Source organism: Pseudophryne corroboree, chromosome 8 (assembly GCF_028390025.1).
Source record: "Pseudophryne corroboree isolate aPseCor3 chromosome 8, aPseCor3.hap2, whole genome shotgun sequence".
NCBI classification, from domain to species: domain Eukaryota; kingdom Metazoa; phylum Chordata; class Amphibia; order Anura; family Myobatrachidae; genus Pseudophryne; species Pseudophryne corroboree.
Genome location: NC_086451.1, coordinates 352,756,689 through 352,770,058, shown reverse-complemented (window position 1 = coordinate 352,770,058; position 13,370 = coordinate 352,756,689).

Below are 13,370 nucleotides of genomic sequence, written 5' to 3'. Positions count from 1 at the left end.
CACCTGAAGGACCCAGGGGTCTACCTGCGAGTGAGCCCACTGCGCGCTGAAATTCTTGAGACGTGCCCCCACCGTGCCTAAGTCCGCTTGTAAAGCCCCAGCGTCATGCTGAGGACTTGGCAGAAGCGGGAGAGGGCTTCTGTTCTTGGGGATTTGCTGTCTGTTGCAGCCTTTTTCCCCTTCCTCTGCCCCGGGGCAGAAATGAGGAGCCTTTCGCTCGCTTGCCCTTATGGGGACGAAAGGAGTGCGCCTGATAATACGGCGTCTTCTTATGTTGAGAGGCGACCTGGGGTAAAAAATAAGATTTTACTTACCGATAAATCTATTTCTCGTAGTCCGTAGTGGATGCTGGGACTCCGTCAGGACCATGGGGATTAGCGGCTCCGCAGGAGACAGGGCACAAAAATAAAAGCTTTAGGACTAGGTGGTGTGCACTGGCTCCTCCCCCTATGACCCTCCTCCAAGCCTCAGTTAGGATACTGTGCCCGGACGAGCGTACACAATAAGGAAGGATTTTTAATCCCGGGTAAGACTCATACCAGCCACACCAATCACACCGTACAACTTGTGATCTGAACCCAGTTAACAGTATGACAAACGTAGGAGCCTCTGAACAGACGGCTCACAACAATAACAACCCGATTTTTTTGTAACAATAACTATGTACAAGTATTGCAGACAATCCGCACTTGGGATGGGCGCCCAGCATCCACTACGGACTACGAGAAATAGATTTATCGGTAAGTAAAATCTTATTTTCTCTGACGTCCTAGTGGATGCTGGGACTCCGTCAGGACCATGGGGATTATACCAAAGCTCCCAAACGGGCGGGAGAGTGCGGATGACTCTGCAGCACCGAATGAGAGAACTCCAGGTCCTCTTTAGCCAGGGTATCAAATTTGCAGAATTTTACAAACGTGTTCTCCCCCGACCACGTAGCTGCTCGGCAGAGTTGTAATGCCGAGACCCCTCGGGCAGCCGCCCAAGATGAGCCCACCTTCCTTGTGGAATGGGCCTTGATAGATTTAGGCTGTGGCAGGCCTGCCACAGAATGTGCAAGTTGAATTGTGCTACAAATCCAACGAGCAATCGTCTGCTTAGAAGCAGGAGCACCCAGCTTGTTGGGTGCATACAGTATAAACAGCGAGTCAGATTTTCTGACTCCAGCCGTCCTTGAAATATATATTTTCAATGCCCTGACAACGTCCAGCAACTTGGAATCCTCCAAATCGCTAGTAGCCGCAGGCACCACAATAGGCTGGTTCAGGTGAAACGCTGAAAACCACCTTAGGCAGAAACTGAGGACGCGTCCGCAGTTCTGCCCTGTCCGAATGGAAAATCAGATATGGGCTTTTATACGATAAAGCCGCCAATTCTGACACTCTCCTGGCTGAAGCCAGGGCCAGTAGCATGGTTACTTTCCATGTAAGATATTTCAAATCCACCGATTTGAGTGGCTCAAACCAATGGGATTTGAGAAAATCCAAAACTACATTAAGATCCCACGGAGCCACTGGGGGCATAACCGGGGGCTGTATATGTAGTACTCCTTTTACAAAAGTCTGGACTTCAGGAACTGAAGCCAATTCTTTCTGGAAGAAAATCGACAGGGCCGAAATTTGAACCTTAATGGACCCTAATTTGAGGCCCATAGACAATCCTGTTTGCAGGAAATGTAGGAATCGACCCAGTTGAAATTCCTCCGTCGGGGCCTTCCTGGCCTCACACCACGCAACATATTTTCTCCAAATGCGGTGATAATGTTGTGCAGTCACCTCCTTCCTGGCTTTTACCAGGGTAGGGATGACCTCTTCCGGAATGCCTTTTTCCCTTAGAATTCGGCGTTCAACCGCCATGCCGTCAAACGCAGCCGCGGTAAGTCTTGGAATAGACACGGTCCCTGCTGAAGCAGGTCCCGTCTTAGAGGTAGAGGCCACGGATCTTCCGTGAGCATCTCCTGAAGTTCCGGGTACCAAGTTCTTCTTGGCCAATCCGGAGCCACGAGTATCGTTCTTACTCCCCTTTGCCGTATAATTCTCAGTACTTTTGGTATGAGAGGCAGAGGAGGAAACACATACACTGACTGGAACACCCACGGTGTTACCAGAGCGTCCACAGCTATTGCCTGAGGGTCTCTTGACCTGGCGCAATACCTGTCCAGTTTTTTGTTGAGGCGAGACGCCATCATATCCACCTTTGGTTTTTCCCAACGGTTCACAATCATGTGGAAGACTTCTGGATGAAGTCCCCACTCTCCCGGGTGTAGATCGTGTCTGCTGAGGAAGTCCGCTTCCCAGTTGTCCACTCCCGGAATGAACACTGCTGACAGTGCTATCACATGATCTTCCGCCCAGCGAAGAATCCTTGCAGCTTCTGCCATTGCCCTCCTGCTTCTTGTGCCGCCCTGTCTGTTTACGTGGGCGACTGCCGTGATGTTGTCCGACTGGATCAACACCGGCTGACCCTGAAGCAGGGGTTTTGCCAGGCTTAGAGCATTGTAAATCGCTCTTAGCTCCAGTATATTTATGTGAAGAGACATCTCCAGGCTTGACCACACTCCCTGGAAGTTTCTTCCCTGTGTGACCGCTCCCCAGCCTCTCAGACTGGCATCCGTGGTCACCAGGACCCAGTCCTGTATGCCGAATCTGCGGCCCTCTAACAGATGAGCACTCTGCAACCACCACAGAAGAGACACCCTTGTCCGTGGAGACAAAGTTATCCGCTGATGCATCTGCAGATGCGATCCGGACCATTTGTCCAGCAGATCCCACTGAAAAGTTTGTGCGTGGAATCTGCCGAATGGAATCGCTTCGTAAGAAGCCACCATTTTTCCCAGGACTCTTGTGCATTGATGCACAGACACTTTTCCTGGTTTTAGGAGGTTCCTGACAAGTTCGGATAACTCCCTGGCTTTCTCCTCCGGAAGAAACACCTTTTTCTGAACCGTGTCCAGAATCATTCCCAGGAACAGCAGACGTGTCGTCGGGGTCAATTGAGATTTTGGAAAATTCAGAATCCACCCGTGCTGTTGCAGCACTACTTGGGTTAGTGCTACTACGTCCCCCAGCTGTTCTCTGGACCTTGCCCTTATCAGTAGATCGTCCAAGTAAGGGATAATTAATACGCCTTTTCTTCGCAGAAGAAACATCATTTCGGCCATTACCTTGGTAAAGACCCGAGGTGCCGTGGACAATCCAAACGGCAGCGTCTGAAACTGATAATGACAGTTTTGCACCACGAACCTGAGGTACCCTTGATGTGAAGGGCAAATTGGGACATGCAGGTAAGCATCCTTGATGTCCAGGGACACCATAAAGTCCCCTTCTTCCAGATTCGCTATCACTGCTCTGAGTGACTCCATCTTGAACTTGAATTTTTGTATGTACAGGTTCAAAGATTTCAGATTTAGAATAGGTCTTACCGAGCCGTCCGGCTTCGGTACCACAAATAGTGTGGAATAATACCCCTTTCCCTGTTGTAGGAGGGGTACCTTGACTATCACCTGCTGAGAATACAGCTTGTGAATGGCTTCCAATACCGTCGCCCTGTCTGAGGGAGACGTTGGCAGAGCAGACTTTAGGAACCGGCGAGGGGGAGACTTCTCGAATTCCAACCTGTAACCCTGAGATACTACCTGCAGGATCCAGGGGTCCACCTGTGAGTGAGCCCACTGTGCGCTGAAATTCTTGAGTCGACCCCCCACCGCCCCTGAGTCCGCTTGTAAAGCCCCAACGTCATGCTGAGGGCTTTGCAGAAGCCGGGGAGGGCTTCTGCTCCTGGGAGGGAGCTGCTTGGTGCACTCTCTTACCCTTTCCTTTGCCTCGGGGCAGATATGACTGTCCTTTTGCCCGCTTGTTCTTATAGGAACGAAAGGACTGCGGCTGAAAAGACGGTGTCTTTTTCTGTTGGGAGGGGACCTGAGGTAAAAAGGTGGATTTCCCGGCTGTTGCCGCGGCCACCAAATCCGATAGACCGACCCCAAATAATTCCTCCCCTTTATACGGCAATACTTCCATGTGCCGTTTGGAATCCGCATCACCTGACCACTGTCGCGTCCATAAACTTCTTCTGGCAGATATGGACATCGCACTTACTCTCGATGCCAGAGTGCAAATATCCCTCTGAGCATCTCGCATATAAAGAAAAGCATCCTTTAATTGCTCTATAGTCAATAAAATACTGTCCCTATCCAGGGTATCAATATTTTCAGTCAGGGAATCCGACCAAACCACCCCAGCACTGCACATCCATGCAGAGGCGATGGCTGGTCGCAGTATAACACCAGTATGAGTGTATATACTTTTCAGGGTAGTTTCCAGCCTCCTATCAGCTGGATCCTTGAGGGCGGCCGTTTCAGGAGACGGTAACGCCACTTGTTTTGATAAGCGTGTGAGTGCCTTATCCACCCTAGGGGGTGTTTCCCATCGCGCCCTAACCTCTGGCGGGAAAGGATATAATGCCAATAACTTCTTTGAAATTAGCAGTTTTCTATCGGGGTTAACCCACGCTTCATCACACACTTCATTCAATTCCTCTGATTCAGGAAAAACTACAGGTAGTTTTTTCAGACCCCACATAATACCCCTTTTTGTGGTACTTGCAGTATCAGAGATATGCAAAGCCTCCTTCATTGCCGTGATCATATAACGTGTGGCCCTACTGGAAAATACGTTTGTTTCTTCACCGTCGACACTAGATTCGGTGTCCGTGTCTGGGTCTGTGTCGACCGACTGAGGTAAAGGGCGTTTTACAGCCCCTGACGGTGTCTGAGACGCCTGGACAGGTACTAACTGGTTTGCCGGCCGTCTCATGTCGTCAACTGATTTTTGTAACGTGCTGACATTATCACGTAATTCCATAAACAAAGCCATCCATTCCGGTGTCGACTCCCTAGGGGGTGACATCACCATTACCGGCAATTGCTCCGCCTCCACACCAACATCGTCCTCATACATGTCGACACACACGTACCGACACACAGCAGACACACAGGGAATGCTCTTATCGAAGACAGGACCCCACTAGCCCTTTGGGGAGACAGAGGGAGAGTTTGCCAGCACACACCCAAGCGCTATAAATATATAGGAACAACCCTATAAAAGTGTTGTTTCCTTTATAGCAGCTTAATATAACAATATCGCCAAAAAAGTGCCCCCCCCTCTCTGTTTTTTTACCCTGTTTCTGTAGTGCAGTGCAGGGGAGAGTCCTGGGAGCCTTCCTCGCAGCGGAGCTGTGCAGGAAAATGGCGCTGTGTGCTGAGGAGATAGGCCCCGCCCCCTATTTCGGCGGGCTCTTCTCCCGGTGTTTGTGAGACCTGGCAGGGGTTAAATACATCCATATAGCCCCAGGGGCTATATGTGATGTATTTTTAGCCAGAACAAGGTATTATCATTGCTGCCCAGGGCGCCCCCCCCCCCAGCGCCCTGCACCCTCAGTGACCGCTGGTGTGAAGTGTGCTGACAACAATGGCGCACAGCTGCAGTGCTGTGCGCTACCTCATGAAGACTGAAAAGTCTTCTGCCGCCGGTTTCTGGACCTCTTCACTTTTCGGCATCTGCAAGGGGGTCGGCGGCGCGGCTCCGGGACCGGACTCCATGGCTGGGCCTGTGTTCGATCCCTCTGGAGCTAATGGTGTCCAGTAGCCTAAGAAGCCAATCCATCCTGCACGCAGGTGAGCTCACTTCTTCTCCCCTAAGTCCCTCGTTGCAGTGAGCCTGTTGCCAGCAGGACTCACTGAAAATAAAAAACCTAATAACTTTTTCTAAGCAGCTCTTTAGGAGAGCCACCTAGATTGCACCCTGCTCGGACGGGCACAAAAACCTAACTGAGGCTTGGAGGAGGGTCATAGGGGGAGGAGCCAGTGCACACCACCTAGTCCTAAAGCTTTTATTTTTGTGCCCTGTCTCCTGCGGAGCCGCTAATCCCCATGGTCCTGACGGAGTCCCAGCATCCACTAGGACGTCAGAGAAATGTGGATTTCCCAGCTGTTGCCGTGGCCACCAGATCTGACAGACCTACCCCAAATAACTCCTCCCCTTTATAAGGCAATACTTCATATGCCGTTTGGAATCCGCATCACCTGACCACTGTCGCGTCCATAACCCTCTTCTGGCAGAAATGGACAGCGCACTTACTCTTGATGCCAGTCGGCAAATATCCCGCTGTGCATCACGCATATATAGAAATGCATCTTTTAAATGCTCTATAGTCAGTAATATACTGTCCCTGTCTAGGGTATCAATATTTTCAGTCAGGGAATCCGACCAAGCCAAACCAGCACTGCACATCCAGGCTGAGGCGATTGCCGGTCGCAGTATAACACCAGTATGTGTGTAAATACATTTTAGGATACCTTCCTGCTTTCTATCAGCAGGATCCTTAAGGGCGGCCGTCTCAGGAGAGGGTAGAGCCACCTGTTTTGATAAGCGTGTGAGTGCTTTATCCACCCTAGGGGGTGTTTCCCAACGCGCCCTAATCTCTGGCGGGAAAGGATATAATGCCAATAATTTTTTAGGAATTATCAGTTTTTTATCAAGGGAAATCCACGCTTCATCACACACCTCATTTAATTCCTCAGATTCAGGAAAAACTACAGGTAGTTTTTTCTCACCGAACATAATACCCTTTTTAGTGGTATTAGTATTATCAGAAATATGTAAAACATTTTTCATTGCCTCAATCATGTAACGTGTGGCCCTACTGGAAGTCACGTTTGTCTCTTCCCCGTCGACACTGGAGTCAGTATCCGTGTCGACGTCTGTATCTACCATCTGAGGTAACGGGCGTTTTAGAGCCCCTGATGGCTTTTGAGACGCCTGGACAGGCACAAGCTGAGTAGCCGGCTGTCTTATGTCGTCAACTGTTTTTTGCAAAGAGCTGACACTGTCACGTAATTCCTTCCATAAGATCATCCACTCAGGTGTCGACTCCCTAGGGGGTGACATCTCTATTATAGGCAATTGCCCCGCCTCCACATCATTTTCCTCCTCATACATGTCGACACAACGTACCGACACACAGCACACACAAAGGGAATGCTCTGACAGAGGACAGGACCCCACTAGCCCTTTGGGGAGACAGAGGGAGAGTATGCCAGCACACACCAGAGCGCTATATATATACAGGGATAACCTTAAATAAGTGTTTTTCCCCCTTATAGCTGCTATTTGTAATTATTACGCCAATTAGTGCCCCCCTCTCTTTTTTACCCTGTTTCTGTAGTGCAGGACTGCAGGGGAGAGTCAGGGAGACGTCCTTTCAGCGGAGCTGTGAAGGAAAATGGCGCCTGTGTGCTGAGGAGATAGGCTCCGCCCCCTTCTCGGCGGCCTTTTCTCCCGCTTTTATGTGGAATCTGGCAGGGGTTAAAATTCATCCATATAGCCCTGGGGGCTATATGTGATGTATTTTCGCCAGCCAAGGTGTTTCTATTGCTGCTCAGGGCGCCCCCCCCTAGCGCCCTGCACCCTCAGTGACCGGAGTGTGAAGTGTGCTGAGGAGCAATGGCGCACAGCTGCAGTGCTGTGCGCTACCTTGGTGAAGACAGGATGTCTTCTGCAGCCGATTTTCCGGACCTCTTCTTGCTTCTGGCTCTGTAAGGGGGCCGGCGGCGCGGCTCTGGGACCGGACTCCGAGGCTGGGCCTGTGTTCGGTCCCTCTGGAGCTAATGGTGTCCAGTAGCCTAAGAAGCCCAATCCACTCTGCACGCAGGTGAGTTCGCTTCTTCTCCCCTTAGTCCCTCGATGCAGTGAGCCTGTTGCCAGCAGGTCTCACTGAAAATAAAAAAAACTAAAACTAAACTTTCACTAAGAGCTCAGGAGAGCCCCTAGTGTGCACCCTTCTCGGTCGGGCACAAAAATCTAACTGAGGCTTGGAGGAGGGTCATAGGGGGAGGAGCCAGTGCACACCGGGTAGTCCTAAAGCTTTACTTTTGTGCCCAGTCTCCTGCGGAGCCGCTATTCCCCATGGTCCTTACGGAGTTCCCAGCATCCACTAGGACGTCAGAGAAACCTCCATGTGCCTTTTTGAGTCGGCATCTCCTGTCCATTGCCGAGTCCACAGGACCCTTCTGGCAGAAATCGACATTGCATTTATTCTAGAGCCCAGTAGGCTAATGTCTCTTTGAGCATCTCTCATATAAATGACAGCGTCTTTTATATGCCCCAGGGTCAGTAATATAGTATCCTTGTCCAAGGTATCAAGTTCCTCAGATAAGGTATCTGTCTATGCTGCTACAGCACTACACATCCAGTCCGACGCAATCGCTGGCCTTAGTAAGGTACCTGAATGTGTATAAACGGACTTCAGGATACCCTCCTGCTTTCTATCCGCAGCATCTTTTAGGGTGGCCGTATCCTGTGACGGCAGGGCTACCCTCTTGGATAAGCGTGTTAAAGCTTTGTCTACCCAGGGGAGGATTCCCAGCGTAACCTGTCCGTTGGCAGGAAAGGATACGCCATAAGCATCCGTTTGGAAATCTGCAGTTTTCTATCTGGAGATTCCCAAGCCTTTTCACATAACTCATTTAGCTCATGTGAAGGGGGAAAGGTCACCTCTTGTTTTTTTTCCCCATACATATAAACCCTCGTCAGGGACTGGAGTTTCCTCTGTGATGTGCAACACATCTTTCATTGCTATAATCATGTAACGGATGGCTTTTGCCGTTTTAGGCTGTAACTTTGCATCATCGCCATCGACACTGGAGTCAGAATCCGTGTCGATATCTGTGTCAACAATTTGGGATAGTGGGCGCTTCTGAGACCCTGACGGCCTCTGCGACATAGGATCAGGCATGGGCTGAGACCCCGACTGTCCCAAGGCTTCAGCTTTATCCAACCTTTTTTGCAAGGAAGTAACTTTATCATTTAAAACCTTCCACATATCAATCCAATCGGGTGTCGGCGCCGTCGGCGGCGACCCCACATTCATTTGTTCCCGCTCTGCTTCCACATAGCCTTCCTCTTCAAACATGCCGACACAAGCGTACCGACACACCACACACACAGGGGATGCTCTATTTGAAGACAGTTCCCCCACAAGGCCCTTTGGAGAGACAGAGAGAGAGTATGCCAGCACACACCCCAGCGCTATATGTCCCAGGAATCACACAGTAACTTAGTGTTAACCCAGTAGCTGCTATATATACTGTTTTTGCACCAAATTTATGTGCCCCCCCTCTCTTTTCACCCTCTTCTACCGTGATTCTGCAGGGGAAAGCCTGGGGAGCTTCCTCTCAGCGGAGCTGTGGAGAGAAAATGGCGCTGGTGAGTGCTGAGGAAGAAGCCCCGCCCCCTCAGCGGCGGGCTTCTGTCCAGCGATTTTGTGTAAAAATATGGCGGCGGCCCATGCATATATACAGTGCCCAACTGATTATATGCCCACTTTTGCCAAGAGGTCTCTAATTGCTGCCCAGGGCGCCCCCCCCCCCCTGCGCCCTGCACCCTACAATGACCGGAGTATGTGGGTGTAGTGTGGGAGCAATGGCGCACAGCTGCAGTGCTGTGCGCTACCTCATATGAAGACTGGAGTCTTCTGCCGCCGATTTCGATGTCTTCTTGCTTCTGTCACCGGCTTCTGTCTTCCGGCTCTGCGAGTGGGACGGCGGCGCTGCTCCGGGATCGGACGACAAAGGGTGAGATCCTGTGTACGATCCCTCTGGAGCTAATGGTGTCCAGTAGCCTAAGAAGCAGGACCTATCTTCAGTGAGTAGGGCTGCTTCTCTCCCCTCAGTCCCACGTAGCAGAGAGTCTGTTGCCAGCATATCTCTCTGAAAATAAAAAAACCTAACAAAATACTTTCTTTTTAGCAAGCTCAGGAGAGCTCACTAAGTAGCACCCAGCTCGTCCGGGCATAGATTCAAACTGAGGTCTGGAGGAGGGACATAGAGGGAGGAGCCAGAGCACACCAGTATCCAAATTCTTTCTTAAAGTGCCCTGTCTCCTGCGGAGCCCGTCTATTCCCCATGGTCCTTACGGAGTCCCCAGCATCCACTAGGACGTTAGAGAAATGGGGGGTGACTCCCACCCTTTCCTGTCCTCTGCAGGGAAAGGGTAAGCTGCCTGAATTCTTTTGGGAATCTGAAATTTCTTTTCGGGTTAAACCAGACTCCCTCAAAGAGACTGTTCAGCTCATGAGATGGAGGAAAAGTTACATTAATTTTCTTTTCTTTATTAAAGTAAGCCTTCTCCTGTGGTAAAGGAGGGGGCTCTGTAACTTCTAACACCTCCTTTATAGCAACAATCATGTATTGAATATTTTTCGCTAACTTTGGATCTGTTCCTCTGGAATCACTAGTGCCGACACAGGAATCAGCGTCCGTGTCAGTATCAGTTTGTACTACTTGTGCAAATGACCTTTTATGTGACCCAGAGGGGTCCCCTGTGGATGAAAAGGCAGAACTATTAAAAATCACATCTTCAACAGATTTTTTTCAGTTTTCTGCATGAGACTCAGACTTATCCAATCTCTTACTGATATGATTCACACTATCACGTAATTCTTTCACCCAGTCAGGCTCTTGGTGTGACGGCAGCGCCACCACATTACAACTCTATGGGGCAGATGTATTAAACTGGACAAGGCATAAGGAAGTGATAAACCAGTGATAAATGCAAGGTGATACACGCACCAGCCAATCAGCTCTTAACTGTTAATTTACATATTGGAGCTGATTGGCTGATGCGTTACCACCTTGCACATATCACTGGTTTATCACCTCCGTATGCCTTATCCAGGTTAATACATCTGCCCCTGTGTCCCTAAAATGGCTCCCACAGGGGAAGAGCTCCCTGCCTCAGACATGTACACACGTGCACAATTACACCACAGACACTCCGGGGCTTATAGGGGACAGACCCACAGTAAAATCTGTCAGAGGGACACAGAAAGGAATTGCCAGTGCACAACTCAGCGCCTAAAGAAAAAATCCCTGTGTTGTGTAATTTGTACACAGAGACTTTCCACGCTATATATATTGCCAATAATAGGTTATAGTACCACAATATACACTTTCCCCCCCTTTTTGCACCCTGATACTAAAATCAGAAGTGGAGAGGAGGATCAGCGTTTCTTCCCCTGCTTTATGCTGGAAGAAAATGGCGCTGAGCAGTGTGCTGACTGCCTGAGGAAAAAGCCCTGCCCCCTGCAATGGCGCATTTTTCCTCAGCTATTGAATTAGATATTTATACTGGTGGGGGTGTAGGACTGTGCCACAGCATCATATGCCACCTTTTACCAGTGAGAGTAGGTTTCATGCTGCCCAGGCTGCCCCCCCCCGCGCCCTGCTGTGCACTGTGTTATGGATAGCATGGTCGCACAGCGTTCCCGCTCGCTGCGCGATACCTTAAGCCATCACGATGACCAGAGATCCCTCTCTGCAGACCTCCGGTAATACTACTCACCAGTCTTCTGACTTCTGGCTCTGTTAGGGGGGTGAGGGCATGCTGTGGGAGTGAGCGCATAGCCGCAGCTAGTGTTCAGTACCCTTCAGGAGCTAATGGTGTTCTGTCAGCAGAAGCAGAGCCATGAAACTCTTTAGGAAGTTGGTTCCTACTTCTGCCCCCTCAGTCCCACGAAGCAGGGAGTCTGATGCCAGTAGCCTCCCTAAAAATAAAAAACCTAACATAGGGGGTCATTCCGAGTTGTTCGCTCGCAAGCTGCTTTTAGCAGCTTTGCACACGCTAAGCCGCCGCCTACTGGGAGTGAATCTTAGCTTATCAAAATTGCGAACGAAAGATTCGCAATATTGCGAAAAGACATCTCTGTGCAGTTTCTGAGTAGCTCGAAACTTACTCTGCCAGTGCGATCAGTTCAGTGCTTGTCGTTCCTGGTTTGACGTCACAAACACACCCAGCGTTCGGCCAGACACTCCTCCGTTTCTCCAGCCACTCCCGCGTTTTTCCCAGAAACGGTAGCGTTTTTTCACACACACCCATAAAACGGCCAGTTTCCGCCCCAAAACACCCACTTCCTGTCAATCACACTACGATCTCCAGAACGAAGAAAAAACCGTGAGTAAAATTCCTAACTGCATAGCAAATTTACTTGGCGCAGTCGCACTGCGGACTTTGCGCATGCGCATTAGCGACTAAACGCTCCGTTGCGAGAAAAAAAATTAACGAGCGAACAACTCGGAATGACCCCCATAGTCTTTTAGTGAAACTCAGTAGAGCTCCACTAGAGTGCGACCAGTCTGCCTGGGCACATTTTCTAAACTGAGGTCTGGAGGAGGGGCATAGAGGGAGGAGCCAGTTCATACTCTGAAAAAGTCTTAAAGTGCCCATGGCCCCTGCGGAACCGTCTATACCCCATGGTACTGAAGTGGACCCCAGCATCCTCTTGGACGTATGAGGGGGGAAAAAAGTGAAAACCTCATGTCGACCTTTTTCCATGTCGACCTAATGATCATGTCAACCTAATGCATGTCGACCAATAGTTGTCAACCTAATGACTGTCGACCTAAGTACTGACCGTATCCCGGGACATAGACCTAAATATTGTTTGATAAATGGGTCCCTATGACGGGTATACTACGATATCCCGGCTGTCGGGATCCCAGCGCCGGTATCCCGTCCGCCAGACTGCAGGCAGTGGGGTGAGTGCAAGAGAGCACCACGCTGCGTGCACGCTATTTATTCTCTCTCTAGGGGTGTCGGGGTCCTGGGGCCGCCACGCTGAGCACCAGGATCCCGACAGCCGGGATATCGAATGCTTCCCCCTATGACTGTAGAGAGCAGTGTATGGAGCTGCAGCACATGCTGCACAATGGGGGTCATTCCGAGTTGTTCGCTCGTTATTTTTTTCTCGCAACGGAGCGATTAGTCGCTAATGCGCATGCGCAATGTCCACAGTGCGACTGCGCCAAGTAAATTTGCTATGCAGTTAGGAATTTTACTCACGGCATTACGAGGTTTTTTCTTCGTTCTGGTGATCGTAATGTGATTGACAGGAAGTGGGTGTTTCTGGGCGGAAACTGGACGTTTTATGGGAGTGTGTGAAAAAACGCTACAGTTTCTGGGAAAAACGCGGGAGTGGCTTGAGAAACGGAGGAGTGTCTGGGCGAACGCTGGGTGTGTTTGTGACGTCAAACCAGGAACGACAAGCACTGAACTGATCGCACTGGCAGAGTAAGTCTGGAGCTACTCAGAAACTGCACAGAGAAGTCTTTTCGCAATATTGCGAATCTTTCGTTCGCAATTTTACTATGCTAAGATTCACTCCCAGTAGGCGGTGGCTTAGCGTGTGCAAAGCTGCTAAAAGCAGCTTGCGAGCGAACAACTCGGAATGAGGGCCAATGTGTGTATATGAGTGTAGTGAGCAGCAGCACTGGTTGCATAGGGTGTCCTGTATGTGAGTGTAGGGAGCAGGAGGACCTG